At 35.4% G+C, this 23,858-nt stretch overlaps 1 long non-coding RNA gene across 4 annotated transcripts in view; it reads right to left on the bottom strand.

The window, feature by feature from the left end:
• Positions 1-15,826, bottom strand: part of LOC140604136 (uncharacterized) — a 265,137-nt gene extending 249,311 nt beyond the window's left edge. For 3 of the 4 annotated variants that reach the window (XR_012007165.1, XR_012007164.1, XR_012007167.1), the window contains exon 1: positions 15,768-15,825. This is a non-coding gene — a long non-coding RNA (uncharacterized lncRNA). Of the gene's footprint in view, positions 1-15,767 lie in introns of all 4 variants that reach the window. The other variant, XR_012007166.1, reaches the window with a different exon arrangement.
• Between the last annotated feature and the right edge of the window lie 8,032 nt (positions 15,827-23,858).

Below are 23,858 nucleotides of genomic sequence, written 5' to 3'. Positions count from 1 at the left end.
CACACATGTGGTCCATTGACTGTTCAAAAGTGGCAATGTATAAAATGACAAATTCCTACCTGTCATTTCAAAACGTATATTAATGAAAAGTTACGAGCAAAATGGCTGTTTTCCATATTAAACCTCTTTCTAAAAACTGATGAATTACATGCATATCAGTACATATAATAAGATGAATGAGTTTGCTTCTTGCTTGTTAGTTTATCTAATCTAGACCAGATTGATGGCAGTGGTACTTGCATGGGATAATGTACATTTACACAGTGTTTTAATATATTTTATTTTAATAACATGGGTAGAGAAGCCACTCTCTAAGGGGTTTGTTGAGTTGAATACAAAATGAAATTTAAAATCATTTCAGTCAATCTCTGAATGTTTTTAACTTTTGTCCAAATGAAGGCAGTTATGCTGCTTTGCAAGATTTATCTTCAATTATTGATCAGTCACAATTTCAACAATTTATTCTGTAAAATTGTGATTACACTTAAATTAATTTATGATTAAAGAAAGGAATTCTATATTCATAGATATCCTATTTGTGCACTTTATTCTGTTGGAAAATGCAAATCAAAATTTTCTGTAAAATTCTTAAGTTTTGCAGTGATAACTTTTTTATAGATATGTGGTATCAGCATCCTCTGATAATCATTCTTAAATTAAGAAACACATTAAAGAATCTGAGGAAATGGTTCTTCTGGACTTCTAAATTTTGGTTTTGTTCTTTGGTTTTCTCTGCCTTTGAAGGCTATGTTGTATTCATCCTCTGTGTGCAAAAAAATGTAAGGATTACAAAAACTGAATATATGCAATATGAAAGTAGAAGACCAATTTATAATCTTAAAATTTTGAGACCAAAGTGACTTTTATTTTGTAGAAATACTAAATGTTCATTCAGTAATTCAAACATCTTGAAAACAATGCTTGATTTCTAGCATGCATTAATTGTTGTTTATGATTAGCTTCCATGTTATCACTTAAAAATTTCAACTTTAATAAATTAGCCTTTTGTAATTAATAAATATTACTAAGTCACTAGGCACTTTCTTTTCTCCCACAGCAAATCTTTCTCCATGAAGGAAGCAAGGAATCAATTTTGGCACAGGCTCACTCTTTAATCTACGTAACTGCTTCAGAAGGTTCGTCAGATATCACCTCTGTTTCTTCAGAACACACTCCTATAGAAACTTAATTTTTTAAAAAATGTAATGTTTTACATTTTTATAAAATATTCTAAAAGTTAGTTGTGCTTCCAGCAGTTAAGCTGCAAAAACTTATTCTTCCTTCCCATCACTACTGTGTTCAATATTTTAAATTGTCATGTTAGCTGTATCTGGACATTTGCCAAGTTGCAATGAAAGATACTTTGATAGCTTGTTCTCTAAGATGGTCCTCCTTATCATTAGCCTGTTCTGGAATATGTCATTAAGGTATCAGTGGAAAACAGCACTTTCACTACTTTCTATACTACAAATTCACCCAGTATTTATTTCTAAGCATATATGTCAATATCACAATTGTATATTTTAGTGTTGACTTTTACTTTATTAGAATGCATGCAGTCATGTTCAAAGGTAAACTATGAAACATCAATACACTTTCCTTCAAGTAATTTTTGTGGCTTTGAAGTTATTTATTTATAATTTGTTCATAATCTCTACTAAGATTTTGATGGTTTTATTGCTTCATCAGTCACATCATGATCCTGTAAGTATGGCACTAGTTTTAGCATTCCTCTTTAAGGGACACCTGGGTGGCTCAGTGGTTGAGCATCTGCCTTCTGCTCAGGACATGATCCTGGCATCCTGGGACTGAGTCCCACATCAGGCTGCCCACTGGGAACCTGCTTCTCCCTCTCCCTCTGCCTACGTCTCTGTGTCTCTCATGAATAAATAAATATAAAAAACCCTTTTTAAAAATTCGTTTTCAATTATTGTTATAAAATCAAACTTGGTACACAAGATATTATGTTTCTAAGTAAAATTAGTAGTAAGTCTTTGGGATTTTTTTCAGAGTTACTTCCATTGCCATCATTTGGATTATAACTGACAAAGTGGATCATTACACAGGCAGCGTGCTCCTGGAAACAGCAACAGCTAAGAACTGATTCCCCAACGTATATACTCACACTCTACCCAATTGTGTTCTGGGAAATGGCTTACTGCAAAGAACCACCTTTTCTCATCATAGGACTTAGATAAGACTCAAGAATGCCTCATGTTTACCTATCACAAGGCAAGACACAGATCTTCCAAATTTTCGTTCTTTGTCTTAGAAGTGACTAGCTGAATTACTTGTATCCTTTGGCCAATCTGACAGAACACCTGCCAACATGACCATGTGTTAGGTAGGTTTCTCTCCCACTTCCGAGACTCTAAATTTTACCCACTTTTAGACTGGACCATCATCAAAATGTGAAAGAACCTCCACAGAAGACCCTCCCAGGAATCAGCTGACCATAGGAAAATAAGTTCCTTGATGAAATGTCTGATCACACCACCTGCTCAACCCACCCATATTCCCTCCAAAAAAATTCCTTTTTGCCTGACGTTTGAGACACTTGCAGATCTTGTGGTTAGAGAGCACTCTCTTATGTAGAAGTCTATCTACTTCTCCCTATTGCAGTAGTCTTTTCTCCTGATCTAGGTCTTGATTTGTTTTTATTTGAGAGTTTTGGTGTTCTGAGACCCAGATGGAGTGCTGCCCACCCTGAGACTCTGCTGTCTTCACCTCAATTCGTTCCAACTTCTCTGGTCTTTTGTGTCCTTTTGTCAGCTGGGCAACTCACCACAGTGGGGAGTCTCAACTCCCCATACATTGTTCTAGATATTTGTCTATTGTAACATGATAAGGAGTTACTTTGATTCTTTCATGCATAAAAATTTTTTTTCGCCTTCTGTGAGGCCTTTTCTGTCTTTCTGTGGCTTCTCAAGCCAAAGATTATATGAGGGAATTTCCTTAGCTCCTCACCTGGGTAATGCATGGAAGAATTTCCTTGGTACTTTGAGGATTATCTGAAGGAATTCATCAGGTGGACCTCTTTCCCAGATCACTTAAGGTTTTATTTCTGATTTAATATTATCTATTCCTATGGGTAACTTTCACTCATTAGTCTCCCTGCTTCCTCTTCTCCCATTGATTATGTTTTCCCATATGTCATTGTCTTAATTTGTTCTGGATGCCATAACAAAGTACCATAGATTGGGGAACTTAAACAACAGAAATTTACTTTCTCACAGTTCTGGAAGCTGGAAGTCTGAAATCATGGTATCAGCATGGCTGGGTCTTAGTGACCTTGCTTTGCAGATGGTGGCTTTCTTGTTATGTATTCACATGGCTTTTCTCAGAGAGAAAAGCTTTCTGGTATCTCTTCTTAGAAAGGCACTAATCTCACAGGAGAGCCCTACCCTTGAGACCTCTTCTAACCTTTATTCCCTTCTAAAGCCCCATCTTAGAATACCATTGCACTGGGGGATTAGAGCTTCAATGCCTGAATTTTGGAAATGCACAAACATTTAATCCATAACAGACACTAATTCAGTACCTTGAGAAAAGTTAAATATCACCACAGAACAATTTAAAACTTCAATGTTCTAGATGTTTGGGAAATTTGGAGCTGCCCCAAACTGGACCATTGATAACTTCCCACCCATCACCCATCCCTTCTCTCTCTCTCTTTTTTTTCTTTTTGCTGCCTTCAGCTCCTATGAATCTTTATCTGCCCCCACCCCCCAATATCTCCAGTTTCTCAACCCCTCTATCCATCTCTGCCAGACTCTGGCCCCTCATCTCCCTGCAGTCACTCCACACTCCAGCTTTAGGTGCCCCACTGGGCTTAGGGGCCTCAGAAGCAATCGCTTGATAGTAAAAAAGCTAATTAGAAGCAAGCCGGTTTTGCATCACTCATTCACCTAGATAGTCACTTGCTCTCTATTCAGTCCCTTGTCCAAAATTTAACCCACAGACTAAATAAGATTGTTCCCCAGATTAAAAAAAACAATTAAAAGGGAGTGCCTGGCTGGTTCAGTCAGTAGAACATACAGTTGTGGATCTCTGGGTTGTGAGTTAGAGCCTCATGCTGGGTGCAAAGATTACTCAAAAAATTGAAAGTCTCCCCCACAATCATTTGTGAGTATTCTTCAAATTTCATATTGAGCAGGTAACCTCAAATTGTCCTATCAGCCCAAAGCACAGTTATGATAATGATATACAAATGAAGCAAAGATGAGAGCCAGGCCTTTCCTATAAACCAGTGAGTTTTGTATTTCTGTGTTTATGTCTGACTCTAGCTAAATTTTGGAATTGAACCTAAAAATCTCTGTATTTGGGTCTGTCTGTAAATGCATGCATATATATGTATGTATGTGCTGCAAACAGAATCATGCCCCCCACCCATCCCGATTCATATATTAAAGCTCTGATCTCAATGTGACTATATTTGGAGATAGGGTCTTTAGAGAGGTAATTATGGTTAAGTGAAATCATAAGAGTGGAGTTTTCATAGGGCTTTTAAGAAAGATGACCTCCCTCTCTCATTCTTTCTCCCTCTCCCCACCACAACTTCCTGTACACACAGAAGAAAAGCCATATGAGAGACAACAATTTGTAAGCCAGAAAGAGAGCTTTTACCAGAACCTGATCATGCTGGCACCTAGATTTTAAACTTCTAGCATCCAGAACTATGAGAAAATAAATTTCTGTTATTTAAGCCAATCAGTCTGTGGTGTTTTGTTATGCCAGCCCCAACAGACTAATACACAAATGTTGGTACTATGAAGGAGGACACCACTGTAATGAATGCCTAAACGTGTGGAAGTAGTTTCAAACTGAGTGATGCACAAAGGTCAGAAGAGTTTTGAGATGCATCCTTGAAATAGCCCAGATCATCCTGAAGGGACTGCTGATAGAAACATGGGCATTAATGATAATTTTTGTGAGGTTTCCTGTGGAAATGAGGAACAAGTTATTGGAAACTGGAGGAAAGGTGATCCTTGTTATGAAGTGGCAAAGAACTTGGCTGTGTTCTAGTGTTTTGTGGAAGGTAGAACTTGGATATTTGGCTGAGGAAATTTCTAACCAAAGTATTGAAGGAGAAGTTTGGTTCCCCCCCCCACCCACTCACATAAATTACGAGAGGAGACATAATTTGGAGTAACTGTTAAGCAAAAAGGAACCAGAACTAGAAGATTTGGAAAATCCTCATCCTATCCATATTACAATAAACAAGGAAACGTGTTCTGAAGTGAACACTGAGATTGTGGCTGTAAAACCATTTGATAAAGAAACTATGGATGCAATTCACGGATTTAATTGGCTTCAGCCATCTCAACAGAAACCAGGGATAGAAAGGGGATCACATAAGCAGAAACCATGCCAGCTGGAACTAAAGGGGACAGAGAAAACAGAACAGAATGAATGAAGGCTGTCAGATATCTGGGATTCTACAAGACAGGACCATAAATTTATCCAGTTGTGAATATACATGTAACAATCTTCAAAAAAAGGGGAAAATGAGGTCATCAAGGCTGCCACTCCCAGCAGAGACCCAGAGGGCAAGGCTGATTCTCTTTGATTTCAGACAGTGATTCACTACATTAGATTCAGCAGGCCAGGATGCCTCTGTCAAGAGTCACAGGAGCGAGGCCACTATGGAGACCCATGTGGATCGAGTCCCGCCAGGTTCCCTCTCTGTGTGTCTCTCAGAAATAAATAAATAAAATCTTAAAAAAAAAAAAAAAGCCACAAAGAGCATTTTGTTTGCCTGCATGTGTTTACATTATGTATGTGTAATATTTCCCTACCTCTAGATGATTAACAAGTTGTTATAAAATGCCTTAAAAGAGCTCATTCTAATAACTCATTCTATTTATTAGAGATAAATAAGTGCTTATATAAATGGAATCTTAAAATACCCAGAGATTGAGACTTATTCAATATATTTTTTTCTATTTGGATATATTCTTCCTAAACTTATATGTTACTAACTAAATAAACTTGCATTATATCTATCAGCCAGATGTTTAAGATTATGAAAATTTAAATTTATGATTAATCAAATTGAATCATTCTAACAAACTTCATTTCAATAAAACAATAATGCTTTTTGGTATGTCAGTGTGAAGGCATAATCTCAAAGATCTTTTGGTAACTTAAAATCTTAGGTGTATGGGGATCCCTGGGTGGCTCAGCGGTTTAGCGCCTGCCTTTGGTCCAGGGCATGATCCTGGAGTCCCAGGATTGAGTCCCGCATCAGGCTCCCTGCATGGAGCCTGCTTCTCCCTCTGCCTATGTCTCTGCCTCTCTCCCTCTTTGTGTCTCTCATGAATAAATAAATAAAATCCTTAAAAATAATCTTGGGTGTATGCTAAATTTGGTTAACTAATGACTATTATTTAAATACCTAAATTACTTCTAAGATAAAATACTGAAATATAAGTTACTAAGCCTCATCTTAAAACTGTATGCATTTGGGTCTGTTAATAAATATAGTTATCTTTGGCCACATTGACAAATTATATCACAAGGACATATATGGTTATAAAACTGAAAAGATAAATATTCCTAAGCTCTACAGCAAAACCCTGGCCTAAGACATTCACAATTACATTTACAATTACATTTTACTGTGAAATAGAAGTTAATGTATTTAAAACTTAAAATCACTATATGTTAATGAGGTTCTACTAGGAGAAATAGTGGCAGAAAAAGATAGTTTTCCATATAAGGTGTTCAGGACGTGTTTCACTAAAGGAAGAGGGAGTTGTTTTGTTCCAATGTAAAATAATTAGTTGTTCCATATAAGAAAGGGGAAAATGGAGGACAAAACTTGAATGAGTATACAAAATTGTACAGTTCCACAGAAAAACAAGTTATTCATCCTGCTCAAAGCCATCAAAGCTCTGATGGGTTTATTTATAAGAGATTTCTGTAAGGGGCTTTTGTATAAAGTGTTATAGCTGACCCTTGAACAACATGAGTTTGAACTGCAGGGATCCACTTATATGTAAATTTTTTTCAATAATACAGTAGAGTGCCATAAATGTATTTTCTCTTCCATATGATTTTCTTATAATAACATTTTCTTTTCTCTAGCTCATTTTATTGTAAGAATACAGCACATAGTACATAAAACATAAAAAATATGTTATCTGGTCAAGAGTTGGCTATCAGTAGTTAAATTTGGAGGGAGTCAAAAGTTATACAGGGATTTTCAACTGCATTGGGGGTCAGCGCCCCCTAACCTCCACATTTTTCAAGGTCAACTGTCTATTGATACAAAACTAGAATCTGGTTTTCTCTGTTAAAATGACAAAATTTCTTGAATTATTGGTCTGCTCTTAATAAGAGGTTATAAGAGGTGTATCTTTACCTTCTGAATAACCTGCCGAGAAGCCAAAAGTTCTGTCATATTAGAATTGTTTCTTGTGTTTTCTTCTGACTTTTCCATGGCCTTTATTACTTAAAAGAATAAAGTTTTCTTACTTTTGTGCTAAGATTCAATCATGTTACATTTTATGTATATTTTGAAAATATTTTCCCACTTTGATTTTCAATCAACTTTGTTTTGCATGCCACAAAACAAATTTCCTTGTCAGTTGCATTATTTTTAAATGAGCTTTCATCAGATCTTTCACTTTTGAAAATTATCAAGAGTAAATAAGTTATAGTTAAATTGTGTGCATACTCTAGACACAGTTTTTGTCTTACTCTTGTGCCTCCTGAAAGCACTTGCAAATCAACTACAAATCAGAATGATTTTCCTTAAAAAAAAAAAAAGAAGATTATTTCACAGACCTTACAAAATGACAATGCCAGGTACTCTTGACATAGGTTTCAGATGGCATTGCCCAAATAACTTTGGGACTATACTATTAGACTGGGTCAGGACTTCCAAAACCCTAGTGTAGAAGCAGATGGGTTCATGAGACTATTAACCCCAAGTCAATCAGAAAAAAAATTAATTACTTAGAATTGAATGAACTGATTAAGGGTAATTATAGGTTTTGCTTGGAATACTGCTGATAATTTAATACCCTAAGTTCTAGATACAAAGAAACCCTTTCTGTTTGCTCTTATGCTCCCTATAATTCCTAAAAATTTATACTTGTATAAGTAGATATGAAACACTTTTTAAAGATTTTATTTATTTATTCATGAGAGACACACAGAGAGAGGCAGAGACATAGGCAGAGAGAGAAGCAGGCTCCTCACAGGGAGCTCGATGCAAGACTCAATCTCCAGACGGGGATCACACCCTGAGCCAAAGGCAGACATTCAACCTCTGAGCCACCCAGGCATCCCAGATATGAAACATTTATCCTACTCTCTCTACTTCCATCTTTCTATATTTTGGAAACTTTTATTCATTAAGTATTCTTATTTCGTGGCAACATCATTTTTGCTTAGGTTTGGTAAGAATCTGTTTTCCTTTGTTAACAGGACATAATTGGAAACATTGGTAATAAACTAAGGCTTTGACTGAAATGTCATATTGGAGGATGATGCTTTTTAATCAGATATGACCAAACACTTTGAGTTAAGGAGTTAAAGTTACCTTTATGGAACCAATGCTCATAACATCTATTAGGAAAACTGATAAGGTAACCAGGATGCAGAATTCCCAGACTTATTAAGTAAGTCTTACTGAGTAAGAAAGAGACTTTCTTTGCAGGCAAGGAAAACTTAGAATATTTGAGAGGCTTCAGAAGAGGGAAATTCACCCAAACCTATAGGTACTGCAGGTGAAACATGATGGAGAGTCTTTGGTTTGGCTTCCTGGCCTTAACAGAATTTTTAAAAACTATATCCAAGATTCCTTACAAAAAATTTCAGCAAAGCAAGCAACATGTTGGACTGTAATCTTACAAAATATAAGCATCTCACTCTACATCAACTCACATCACAAGATGACCATCATCAAAACTGGTCTTAACCTGCTCTGTGAAGTGAGTCCACTGTTACGAGGCTTACATGCAGTATTGTTGTCAAACTACCATAAAATTACTCTAAAGAATTCTAAGCTCTTCTTCTGAATTTAGTACTTCTCTGTCCGTATTCCATGAACAAATACATTGCAAGCAAGTCTTATAGGCCTTTCAATCTGTGCACACAGAAAACCTTCCTTTTTATTTCTGTCTTCTTCACTTTCCTCATTAATGTCTTATAGTTTTCAGTGTCCATGCCTTTTATTTCTTTGGTGATGTATCACTGGGTATTTTGTTCTTTTTGATGCAATTGTAAATGGATAGTATTTTTTTTAATTTCTCTTTCTGATAGTTCATTATTAGTGTAGAGAAATGCAACTGATTTTTGCATCTTGATTACCTATCCTGAAATTTGATTAAATTTATTTACTAGTTATAATAGTTTTTCAATGGAGTCCTTCAGATTTTCTAAGTGTATTACATGCCATCTGCAAATAGTGACAGTTTTACCTCTTTGTTTCCAATTTGAATGGTGATGAACCCCTTTAAGGGGACAAACCCCTTGTTTGTCCTGAAAACTCTTCATCTCTCCTTCAATTCTGAATGATAACTTGGACAGAGAGAATATTCTTGGTTGGAGGGTTTTTTCCCTTTCAGCACTTTAGTATATCATGACACTCCCTTCTGGCCCTCAAAACTTCTGCTAAAAAATCTATGATAGTCCTATTCTTATTCTTATTCCTTTGTTCCAGTTATTCCCTTGTTGCTTATAAGATTCTTTCCTTGTCTTAACTTTTGACTTTTTAATATTAATGACTTTTGGTGTCCTTTAATTATAATGTCATTTTAGTTGGAACTCTCTGGACTTCCTGGATCTACATATCTATTTCCTTCCCTAGGTTAAGGAAGTTTTCATTGATTATTTCTTCAATGAAGTCATTTACCCCTTTCTCATGACATGAACCTTATAATGCCAATGTTAGTCCTTTTGATGTCTTATAAGTCCCTTAACCATCTTCACTTTTTAAATTCTTCTTTTCTTTCTGCTCTTCTGACTGAGTTCCACTGCCTCGTTTTCAAGTCAACTGAATTTTTCTTCTGCTTCATCTGGTCAGGTGTTAAATCCCTTCAGTCTATTTTTGAGTTCAATAATTGTACTTCAATTCTGTGACTTTTATTTGGTACTTTCTTATATTTTCCATCTCTTTGTTGAAGTTCTCACTCTGTTTATACCTTTTCTTCTCCAGTTTGGTGAGCATCTTTTTGACCATTACTTTGAACTTTCTGTCAGGTAACTTACTTTTCTCTATTTCATTATTATTTTCCAGAGGTTTTTATCTTGTTTCATTCTTATTATTTTTGCTACTTTTAGATACACAAAGCATGCCAGGATTCATAAAATATTCACTTTGATTGAAATCATATGTACATTATTACTAATGTACACCTAGAATGGTTCACAAAATCCTCCCCTTCTTCCTCCCAACCCTCTTGCAAGGCCACAGCCACAAATACCAAGGTCACAAAATAAGTGATCACCAAATGAAAAATCTCATCCTATAGCATGAATTCCTCACTGATAAATATAATAAAAAGCCATCAAGTATAATTCCCTCATATCTGTACAGTGCATAAGCCAAGAATTTATTCATAGTCTGCCCAGTAGTTTTCATTCCATTGTTTAGCAAAATATATGCAGTCACCTACCACGTAATAATTATTCTTCTTCCATTAATACTAGGATACTTTCCATTAATACTTCCATTAATTCCGTTAATATTAGGCATGATCCTAAAGTGTAATTTGATAAAGATTGTCAATCCCAGCTGCTTCTGCTCTCTCTTTGAGTGTAAAAGTTGTCATTAATATTGCCATCAACTACAGTTTTCTAAGTCTTTTTTTTTTTAAGATTTTATTTATTCATGCATGAGAGACACAGAGAAAGAGAGAGAGGCAGAGACACAGGGAGAAGGAGAAGCAGGCAGAGGAAGAAGCAGTCTCCATGCAGGGAGCCCAACGTGGGACTCAATCCCAGGTCTCCAGGATCACACCCTGGGCTGAAGGTGGCGCTAAACTGCTGAGCCACCCAGGCTGCCCCTAAGTTGCTTTTGCTACAAAGAGTGCAACTATAAATATTTCCCCAACTTTTGGTCTCTTGTATAGTTCTAGCAACAAAATTAATCAATTTTATTGAATGAAAATAGATCATACAGGTCAAGCGGAAATTTCCAATGTATTCTTTCCAGGCCCCTCAACCCTCACCTCTGCAATAGTAGGATCACTATCACAACTGCCACACTACCAGAGAGCTGGTGTCTAATTTCCCCTCTTGGAGGAGTGTAGAATGTGCTCCAGGCAATAGTATGGGGGATCAGTCACAGATAAGGAGACATGTTGGAGTGGGCAAAATGAAGGCAGAGTCTTTAGATTATAGGACAGCTTCATTGCAACTGGATGTTCAAATCAAAGGGCTGCAGGTTATCTGTTGTTGGCCCTCTCCATGGCAAAGAAAAATTATAGCAACACAGCCATACTCCATGCAATTCGGGTACCTAAAAATAAAGGTATTTTCTGCATATGATTCAGATAAGATTGGGGGCTTTTAAGTCCTTCCTCTGTTCTCTGCCCTCTCCTTTCTTTCTCTTACCTCCCCTCTTTATTTCCTCTCCTCCTTCCTTTCTCTTTTCTTCCCTTCCTATATGATCTTAGCCTTTTTTTTTTTTTTAATTTTTTTTTATTTTTAAATGGGTGATTTCCCTAAGTCATATGGTCCAAAAGAGTGGAATATTTCTCAGGGTACAAGCTGGAAACTTCACAAGGAAGCAGAGGGAACACATCAATTAATCCTTCAAGAAATGTCTTGCCAGACATTTATGCCCCTGTTTGACAAGTCTTCACAATGGAAAATGAACTGGGGAATCGTGCTAAATTAATCTCCAGTCAAATATAATTCAATTTTTAAGATATTCATAAATGTACTTCCTATTTGCACTTTTCTTTTCCTGTCACATATGTGAAATAGTGACACTTGAAGATTTATGTGTCCCAGCATATAGAGATTTGTATTCCATATTCACCACTAGAGACCACTTCACTCTTTGTTTATGATGTTATTTGGGGTTGTACTATTTATGTAACTCTTTTCATCACTTTTTTATGCTTCAGTAAACCACATTTTAGTCATGGGTCCATTTTTGAGAACTGAAGATATAATGCAGCACAAGCATAAAAAACAAAATTACAAATTTAATAATGTTAACGTAGCATGAAAATGGCATGAAAATATATTAGGTGAGACAAACTGTATCTTATTAGCTAGATATTTGTAGACAAGCCAATATGGTCCTTAAAAGGACATGTATAACTACAGAGAACATACTTACCATTAATTGTATGAATAATGGGATTTCTATGCAAATAAAAATTAATCCTACATTTCAGATTTGCTTAAAGTCATGAACAAAATAGTTTTATGGATTTTAGATTTTTCCTCTTCAAACTGACAAACTCCCTCCAACATGGCCACATACCATACTTTAATAAATGTTGTTTTGACTGTCAAAGTATCGTGTCTCCTTTAACATTTCTTGTCTTTAAATTTCATTATATATTACTTTTTCCCCTTTTCCATCTGAGACAGTGTATGTGTATACACATACACAAATAGACACAGATATACATACATAATAATTAGGAAATAAATTAGAAGGAACCCCTGTGTTTTGAACTCTTATCATATAATTTAAAGCAATTAATAAAGAGCACAGGAGCATAAAAACTTATCTTGACCTTAGAGTGCTTATCTCTAAGAAGCCAGATAAAATACAGCAGCAGTTTTCATTTGTCTACAGCTTACATCTTCTCCATAGAATATGCAATGACTGCAGCCTTACTCAAGAAGGATGCTGTGTTATCTTGCCAGCACAAATAATCTGAAGGAAGAAGACTGATACTACAAGAAAAGAAAATTATTGCTGAATATAACAATAATGATATTGCACCCCCATTTAGAGAAGAGCCATCTGGAAGGAACCAAAATTCACCCCTCTGACAGATACCCAACATTATGGTGAATAAGCATCTGTGTTTACATATAAAAATATTTTGATGAATTTTCTAAACATAAGTATCTGGCAAATTAACTTTGTCATAAAAATAACTATTCACTATTTTAGCATCTATAAACTGATTTGTTCAAATTCGCTTCTATCTTCTTCTCCTTTTCTAAAATAAGAATATTAATATCTAGAGATGCCTGGGTGGCTGGCTCACTCAGTTGAGCAACCGACTTTGATTTTGGCTCATGTCATGGCATCACCCTCCATAGGTTTCCATGCCTATGAGGAGTCATCTTGGGATTCTCTCCCTCTGTCCCTCTCCCTGTATGCATATACACTCTTTCTTTCTTTATCTAAAATCGATAAATAAATCTTTTAAAAAAAGAATACTGATATCTACTTTTCTATTCTGTAGATATAAGGATCAAGTGGGAAAAAATATTTGTGAAATTTGAAACCTGAAAGCAGTCACATAAATGTAAAATTTTGACATAGACCTTTGTTCAAATAAATGAATAAAATATCATAATTGAAGATAAAAGTGATTATCATATTAATTCATAATTTATTATTTCTTAGAATAAGCTTACATGTGTGTTGAAGGGAGTATATATAAGTACTTTCAGTACCATTAACATATAAACATATCTGAATCTTTATATAACCATGTATGTATAAATAAAGTGGTATAACTATATGTGAATTAATTCAGTTGGCATGTATTGAACTCATACTTTGAGGAATAGCCAAGCTAGAAAAACAATCACAGTCCTGACTTCCTGCCTTCACTCTGTGCTGGAGCAGGGAATTGATACACATTACCACAAAATTCATTTCACTAAAATTTATAGAAAGCAGAGAAAAGAATAGCATTTATTGAGTTCTCAGCATTTTAATTTATATCATTAAATTCAAAAGTTATATTAAGTGAGATATCTTACTTTAACTAGTGTCATTTGTAGGAAAGGTCAATCAGATACCTTAAGACTGATTAGGAGAAAGGAGTAAGAATGCAGTAAGAGGTGTCTTTACAGCAGGGATAGCACAGAGAGTCTTGGGTTACTACATATAAAGAATTAATGTTGGTAGCTTCCAACCTAAATGGCAGACCATTCCTAAGTAAACTTGTTTTTTCTATTCATGGCTAGATATATTTCTACAAGGTACTATCATAAAGAAGTTGCTAAAAATGTCATTTCAAGACATCCTAAAACCTTTTGTAAGCTTATTATTGTGTTCGGTTTTATTCATTTGGCACCTCTTAAAAAATAATGAAATTTTTGGCATCTCTATTATGATGTTAAAATGATGTCATCTGTGTTAAAAGTCAGCCATTATGACAGCTATATTTCACAAATCTGAGAAAAGGGGCATATTAAAACTACTTGGTTATTATTTTGAAGAACTAGAGGATTCCTAAGGCAGTCAGCCCAAACAGTAGATGATCTACAAAGGTGGATACTTTGGGAAAATTTTTAAAAGGGGGGGAAGGGGTGTACTTTTCAGGGGAAAATACAAACATATACACTCTGAGAAATATGGGCTCTCTGATAAAAAGGATGAATTATATATACATATATATTTTTTTAAATAATCCTATTTCTTTGTATATATACTTCAAGTAGTCTTAAGTGGTTCTGTTAAGGGTCTTATTAGATATATGCAGTTATGACCACTTTTGCCATTTAATACTTAGCAGAGTGTTTTAAAATCATCCACTAGCATTCTTTACCACAGAAGCAAGCAGAATAAAGAGACAGACACTGATTTAATTGTTAACAAATACCACACTGGAGGCCAGATGAGGGCTAAAATTCAGTGTTTTCTTCTTAATATAAAATCTGAAGACATATAGTCTCAATAAGGAAAGATTCAGGGACAAAGAAAAACTGTTGAACTATGTAAATATAGTTATAAAAATGCAATAGGTCGGGCAGCCCGGGTGGCTCAGCCGTTTAGCGCCGCCTTTGGCCCAGGGCCTGGTCGTGGAGACCCGGGATTGAGTCCGGTGTCGGGCTCCCTGCATGGAGCCTGCTTCTCCTTCTGCCTCTGTCTCTGCCTCTCTCTCTCTCTCTTTCTGTGTGTGTGTGTCTCTCATGAATAAATAAATAACATTTTTTTTTAAAAGCAATAGGTCAAAGAAAGGTTTTTTTAAAAAAAATCTTATGAACACCTAGAAGATAAAGTTTGAGAAGACAAGCTTTGGCTTGTCTTGAACAAGTTGATTACAAAGAGCAAATTCATCTGAAAAGAGAAAGTTAGCATAAATTATCCCTAAGATTCTTCTCAATATGGAAGGCAGCATGATAAGATAGAAAAAGTACAGATTTTAGGATCACTATTGCCTGGTTTTTAATCTAAAATTCACCACAAACTGGCTGGATGAGCAATGGCAAATGAATCAACCTTTGTGAGTCTAAACTTACTCTTAGAATAAGTACCTTCAAGATTGCTAGAAAATAATTAAGGACTTGGCACATAACCTGGCATATAGTGGGCACCAAAATGTATTAGTTTTTTTTTCCCCATCTATTCCTTTTTATTACCCTAAAATTCTATGAATTGTAGGAACCGGATTACTCAGGTTATAAGGATTATTGTCTCAAGGTCTTCCTAGCTTAGTGAACCTCAAGGTGGTAACTACATTTCTTCATGAGTAACATTAGGGTTAAAATATATGCTTTGTTTCCTCTCTGCTTGTTAAAACAAATAAATAGTATAAAAACACAGTCAACAAAAAGGGCTATACTCATGGACCGGGAGGAAATTAACATTTCTGAGCGCTTACAGTTTTGGATGATTTGTTCGCAGGCAGGATCATTCAAACTTCATCACATTACTATGAGTTATTTAATTCACAAGTGAGAAAACCACAGGAAGGGTAAGTGACTTGGCTAAGGCCCCTCAACTGTTAAGTCACAGAGCAGCAAAGTCAGTCCAAGCATGCTCACCTACCCACTGTACACATGACTTCTGAAGCACTAAGGTTGTTAGTAAGAGGAAGGGGGACTATTGATCTTTAAGCAAGAATTCTGAAGGGAAAGGTGAAGGGTAGGCTAAGAGTATGGGCAGCGATTTAAGTGTCTGCTCATTTAGCAGAACAAAATGAAACTGGCTAACCTAATGAGGGGTTATATATAACAAGTAAATCAGGGGGTAGGGATAATTATTAAATACAACATTAATGTATATGTCTTTGAGTGTAATTTTTTTTCTTTTATAAACCTGACAGTGAGAAAAGGAAGAAAAGTCCATGCTAATTCATCATATATTCTAATACACTTCAGCCACAGAATAAAGAAACCATGCCAGTTGCTGCTACTGCAGACAGAGAGCGAAGAAATCCTCTACGAGCCCCATGGGTTTACAGAAGTCTATCCATCACTCTGTCAGTCTTCCGGATCATTATTCAAGTTGCTATCCCCAATTTTGCTGGATATATCAGATCAACTCCAGCTCCATAGGTAATTTTTCTCCCTAATGGGTTTGGAATTTGTTCTTTTTTTATTATCTTTGGGCTAATGTGCTGCTCAAAATCTTTGAGAGTGATAGTAAGAATGTCAGTCATTAGCTCTGGGTAGGGGCGGGGGAGGGGAAGGCGGAAGGTGTATTTAATTCACAAACCATCACCTTATTACTACTACCCAGGGAATTTAAAGGTATAGACAGAACAGTTACATTCACTGTGAACGTTACGTGTTCTTAGGTTTCTATTACTAGAATTGTTTTCTATTTTGTTATTTACTTTAAGAATCTTTAAGGATAGGGAAAAACAGGTCTACATGGTTCCAAGTTGATGTCGAAATTTAGCAGATACCTAATCATTTGATCAATGAAGAGCACCACCCTGGAAAATTTAGCTAAACATTTACCAAAATGCAATCAGCAAAACAGCAAAAAAGCAAGGTTAGCTTTTGGATATATTTGCAAAGGAAGGTTATTCTTTCACTGAACAAACCTATTTCGTGCAGGTGTGTAAGACATTGGGTTTCAAAAAGAAGACCAGATCCTGCCTTTTAGTTAAAAAAAAAAAAAAAAAAACTGATAACAGTGAGTGTGTGTGTATATATATAAGTGTAACATATATATATGTATATAGTTATATATGTATACTTCTATACATATATACATATGTATACTTACATACATATAACTATATTAGTATATATATAAGCGTAACATATATATATATAAAGTGTAATATATATATATATACACATATATATATGTGTGTGTGTGTGTGTTTGTGTGTAAGTCCCCAACGTGGGACTCGTATATATATATATATATATATATATATATATATATATATATATGTAATAGTAAGGGCACATCAAATATGGGGATATTGTCCAGATTGTAAAATTCAGAAAAGCTTCTTGAAAGATGTGAAAACTAAGCAGCATATTAAAGATTGGGGAAGGGAAGGCAAGAACATTTCAGATAGAGAGGTTGCAGGTGGAATAAAAAAAGGATGATGACAGATTATTAAGCATTTTAATATTTCTTTTTTTTAATTTTTTTTAATTTTTATTTATTTATGATAGTCACAGAGAGAGAGAGAGAGGCAGAGACACAGGCAGAGGAAGAAGCAGGCTCCATGCACCGGGAGCCCGATGTGGGATTCGATCCTGGGTCTCCAGGATCGCGCCCTGGGCCAAAGGCAGGCGCCAAACCGCTGCGCCACCCAGGGATCCCCATTTTAATATTTCTAACTACAATTTAATCTTCATGGGAGCAGGACTTTGTATCTATTTTGTTCACAGTCTCATTTCCAGGATCTAGGACAGTACCTGATATAGTGTAACTGTTGAATAAAGGATTAAATTGTAAAATGCAAGTCAAGGAACAGAGGAACATGAATTTGGAGTAGAACCAGATCACGAAGTATCCTTAAGTGTTTCTTAGTGACCCTGTTAGTACTACTTCTCATTTAGGCCCTTCCTGTCTCCCGGATATCTGGTGATAACACAGTGCTTCTCAGTAGTGGACTCTCCTATTTACACTTGCCCTATAGACCTTGTTCTTTATAATGTGGAATTTTCTTAATAAATTTCCTATCATAATCTTCCTGTGCCCATTTACCTGGGGATTTATCTTTGCCAATAAGAGCTAATTTAATTTACCTTAAATTCTTCATGGGAGGAAACATTTCCAGATACCATTTTCACTCAGCCATGACATTGTGAAGAGACCACTGTCAGCTCTCGGTGGAGTCAAAAGCACTGAGCTCATCTCTTGGGCCTGATGTGGGTCAGACCTACAACTGAAATGATTTTCTTTTCTTTTCTTTTTTTTTTTTTTTAATTTTAAGTAGGCTCCACATCCAACATGACACTTGAACTCACAACCCTGAGATAAAGAGTCACACACTCTACCAACTGAATCAGTCAGGCACCCATGAAATAATTATCCTTATAATATTTATAAATTATTTATAATAGTTATAATTATTTATAATATCTAAATCACAAGTCAGATAGTTAATATGTGGAAATATCTTGCAGATTTTAAGACATGACACAAATGTACAGAATTATCAATTTATTAGGGCCTAGAATGCTTTGAAACCAATAAATTAAAGATATGTATGAAAATTTCACATATTGTCACTGCAATTGTGGAATAACATTGTGTAAAGCACGTATAAACATTTGGCACATTTCAAATCACATTATATAGGCAACTCCCTTTTCTGTCTATATTTAAAAAATGGCATTAAATAAATTCAGAGCAATATCAGAAATAATTATTTATTCTCAAATAACTCAATCTCTTTGTTCTTTAATCTCATAGCCTTCTCTGATCATTTTATAAACACTTTTCCAGTCGATTCTCATAACAAATAATGCTACAAGGTAGCAACCATCATCATTCACACATGATATATGAAGCAATTATGAAACTTTCACAAGGTCAAATGTACTATTCCTGGCTCCATGATCTTGGACTTTTTAACATATACAGATACCTCTCTCCTTGAACTTCATTAGTCAATGAACTGGGATAAAATTATTAAAAGGAGATACTCTTCATTAGAATATAAATGAGCATGTAATAACCACCATTTTCTTTTTTTGCCTTTACTGAAATAGGACAAGATTTGTTCTCTTTGTAAGATGGATAATTACTGTGTATTATTACTCATTAGTCTCATGCTATTAATATATATGCTTCTTATTTTGTATGTATATATGTATGTGTATGGTGCAAATGTATGTATATACAAACATATATACATGCTTGAACACCCATATACATATTTACACACACTTAACAAATGTTCATTCCCTTCCTTTACTACCCTCGTAAACACTTGCATTTTTTTCTCTTTGTGAAATATACTGCCAAAAAAATCTCTTACATAAACTAAATCCACTTGTTTTTTATTTTATATGTTACTAAATAAGAAGTAGTCTTGCAAATCAGACACGCAGCAAATTAGGTTCAACAAACATATTAAACATTAGTTGATGTAATTTTTGCTGGAAGCGCCCCAAAGAGAACAGCTGTATTGGTTTGATAAATTTAGTGAGGCAGGATATCATAAGAGGATACTTAATATCTACAGGTAACATGAGATTTGTGAGATTCTAAAAGAAGTTCAATATCTAAGTTAGCACATTTCTTATAAAAATGAGTCAGAAAACCTCAAAACCATCCTGTTGAGTGGTTGATACATGTGAGAGGTCATGAATTTTCCCATGAGTTTTCAGACTAACATTATTATACCATAGAATAGATCTTTTCCTATTTTTAGGCATGGTGACAGCCAGTAAAAATAATTACACATATTATTTTAAATCATATTTAATGCTGTATTTATTATTTTCTTTTCTTTCCAGATGGACAGTGTGTTTTCTTCCTATTTTTAAAGACCGCAAAGAGGAAAACTGATGAATATTATAAGGACACACTGGAAAATGCATTGTTACTATGGCAATAAAAAAGAGAACAAATGTCAAAATATTTTTTTGGTAAAATTCCATTTCTCTGGGTAAAATTTTACAGTCCTTTGCATCAAGTGTAAGCAAATACTCTTCATGTGACATTTTTAATTAAATATTTCCATTTAATTTAAATGTATTGAATATCTATCATTTTCCTGACAACTAAAACACCTCTTCTTATCTCCTTGCAGCCTATTTGGGAAAAATTGGGAAACTAATAAGGTCAAGACAAAGCAACTAGTGATATACCAGAGGCTTGTGTAGGAAGCTAAGCATTTAACACCATCCTCCCCCCGCTGCTTCCTTCCCCTTTCTCTCTCCTTCTCTTACTTCTTCTTCTCTTAATTCTTTTTCTCCTTCTTCTTCTCCTTCTGCTTCCCTTATTATTGGCAGGTGGTGAGGGAGTTATAAGAGAGAAAGAGGGTAGCAAAGGCATTAAGGATTTAAGGCTTCCAAGAATGTAAGCTGAGAACATAGAGAAATACAGATAACTAGAATTATGTAAAACAAAGTAATATGTCATAACTCCAAACTTACCTAATCTTTCTTATAAATGTTGATATAAACAAGTTATTTTATTAGTTACTTATTGTTGTATAACTGTATTATCATTAACCTACAGCTTAAAGCAATACATTTATTATCTCACAGTTTTTCTTGTCTAGGCATGATTTAGATTTATCATGCTGTAAATTGTCAGCCAGAACTGATGTTATCTGGAGCATTAACTACATAAAAATCTGTTTTCCCCTCCACGTGGCTTTTAGAAGCATTCAGTTGTTTACAATTGTAGGACAGAGAGCTTTCAGTTCATTTGCAGGCTGTTGACTGGGACAGCTCTCATCTGCTAGAAACCACCCACAGTTCTTAGTCATGTGGGATTCCCCAACATGGGCATTTCCTTCTTCATAGTCAGCAAGGAAGAGAAAGAGAACAGGAGGCAGGCACTACAATCTAGGTAACATAACTGCATGCACATTACACATACACCCTAACACCTTTTCTCTACTTAATTGGTTAGAAGTTAAGTCATAGGCCCCACCCATATTCAAAGAAAGTATATTACACAAGAGAATGAAGAGTAGAGGTGGGAATCATAGGGCCACCTTAAGAGCATACTATGTCACAGTTATCATCAATAGAAAAATATGAGATAAAACCTATCAAAATAGTTCAAGGCCACTGTCCAAACTAATAAAAATTAAGATGTACTGTATTTCATTGTGCTGAATTTCATACCATCAGCACATCACTTTTATTAGAAAAATGAGAAAATATGTGGAAATATTAGACATCTATAGTAGGGTTCTGCGGAGATAGAGAACTACAATGGACCCTTGAACAATGTGGGGATTAGAGAAACTGAGTCCCACACAGTAAAAATTCTATGTTTAACTTTTGGCTCCCCCAAAACTTAACTACTAATAGCTTACTTTTGACCAGAAGCCTTTTCAATAATATAAATAGGTGATTAACACGTTTTATAACAAATAAAACAAAATAAAATAATAAATAATATAAAATAAATATTAAAATAAAATAGCTATATACTATATTCTTATAATAAACTAGAAAAAATGTTAAGAAAATCACAAGAAAAAGGAAATATGGGGCACCTGAGTGGCTCAGTCAATTAAGTATCTGCCTTTGGCTCAGGTCATGATCCCAGAGTCCTAGGATGGAACCCCATATCAGCCTCTCTGCTCAGCAGGGACTCTGTTTCTCCCTCTCTCTCTAGCTCTCCCCCCAAACTTGAGCTCTATCTCACTCACTCTTTCTTCAAATAAATAACTAAAATCTTTTTTTACAGAAAGGAAATACATTTACCGTACTGTACTGCATTTATCCAAAAAAAATCTGTATATAAGTAGACCTGTACATTTCAAATCTGTATTATTCAAGGACCAACTATAATAGAACATGTCTCTGTTTATCTGTGTGTGTATGCATATATATACATACAGAGAGAGAGAGAGAGAGAGAGAGAGAGAGACTTTTTAAAGAATTGGATCACATAAAAAAAAAAAAAAAAAAGAATTGGATCACATGATTATTGCAGCCTGTAAATTCAATCTATAGGCTAGTCCTGCAGATCCAGGGAAGAGCTGAGGTTGCAGTAGAAGTTTTAAAGTTGCATCACATCAGAATTTCTTTTTGCTTGGGGGAGGTCAGCTTTTGTTCTATTTGTTCTATTCAGATCTTCAACTGATTGGATAAGGCCCATCTGCATTATGGAGAACAATCTGTTTAACTCAAAGTACACTGATTTGGAGGGAAATCTTATTTTAACTTTTTTTTTTTTTAGTAAATATTATCCAAAAACACCCTCACAGAAACACTCAAGATAACATTTGAAAAATTAATGTAATGAATTATATTTGACCAAATATCTGAGCAACATGATTCAACTTAGTTAACACAAAAAATACTCACAATAACTTGAAAATTTTTAAGATTTTCTTTGACACATTATATTTTTTCTTTTTTTAATTTTTTTTTAAGATTTATTTATTTATTTATGATAGACATAGAAAGAGAGAGAGACAGAGACACAGGAGGAGGGAAAAGCAGGATCCATGCCGGGAGCCCAACACAGGACTCGATCTGGGGGCTCCAGGATCATGCCCTGGGCGGAAGGCAGGTGCTAAACCGCTGAGCCACCCAGGGATCCCGGGGCATTATTCTTTTTTTTTTTTAATAATAAATTTATTTTTTATTGGTGTTCAATTTGCCAACATACAGAATAACACCCAGTGCTCATCCCGTCAAGTGCCCCCCTCAGTGCCCATCACCCAGTCACCTCCACAGCCCCTAGTTCGTTTCCCAGAGTCAGGAGTCTCTCAGGTTCTGTCTTCCTCACTGATATTTCCCACTTATCCTTCCTCCTTTCCCCTTTATTTCCTTTCACTATTATTTATATTCCCCAAATGAATGAGAACATATAATGTTTGTCCTTCTCTGATTGACTTACTTCACTCAGCATAATACCTTCCAGTTCCATCCACATTGAAGCAAATGGTGGGTATTTGTCATTTCTAATGGCTGAGGAATATTCCATTGTATACATAGACCACATCTTCTTTATCCACTCATCTTTCGTTGGACACCGAGGCTCCTTCCACAGCTTGGCTATTGTGGCCATTGCTGCTAGAAACATCGGAGTGCAGGTGTCTTGGCTTTTCACCGCATCTGTATCTTTGGGGTAAATCCCCAACAGTGCAATTGTTGGGTCGTAGGGCAGGTCTATTTTTACCTCTTTGTGGAACCTCCACGCAGTTTTCCAGAGTGGCTGCACCAGTTCACATTCCCACCAACAGTGTAAGAGGGTTCCCTTTTCTCCACATCCTCTCCAACATTTGTGGTTTCCTGCCTTGTTAATTTTCCCCATTCTCACTGGTGTGACGTGGTATCTCATTGTGGTTTTGATTTGTATTTCCCTGATGGCAAGTGATGCGGAGCATTTTCTCATGTGCTTGTTGGCCATGTCTATGTCTTCCTCTGTGAGATTTCTGTTCATGTGTTTTGCCCATTTCATGATTGGATTGTTTGTTTCTTTGGTGTTGAGTTTAATAAGTTCTTTGTAGATCTTGGAAACTAGCCCTTTATCTGATACGTCATTTGCAAATATCTTTTCCCATTCTGTAGGTTGTCTTTGAGTTTTGTTGACTGTATCCTTTGCTGTGCAAAAGCTTCTTATCTTGATGAAGTCCCAATAGTTCATTTTTGCTTTTGTTTCTTTTGCCTTCGTGGATGTATCTTGCAAGAAGTTACTGTGGCCGAGTTCAAAAAGGGTGTTGCCTGTGTTCTTCTCTAGGATTTTGATGGAATCTTGTCTCACATTTAGATCTTTCATCCATTTTGAGTTTATCTTTGTGTATGGTGCAAGAGAGTGGTCTAGTTTCATTCTTCTGCATGTGGATGTCCAATTT

The sequence above is a fragment of the Canis lupus genome, chromosome 14, assembly GCF_048164855.1.
Source record: "Canis lupus baileyi chromosome 14, mCanLup2.hap1, whole genome shotgun sequence".
In the NCBI taxonomy this organism is placed as follows: Eukaryota; Metazoa; Chordata; class Mammalia; order Carnivora; family Canidae; genus Canis; species Canis lupus.
The sequence above is the reverse complement of the archived record's forward strand: the minus strand, read 5'-3'. Positions and strand labels throughout refer to the sequence as shown.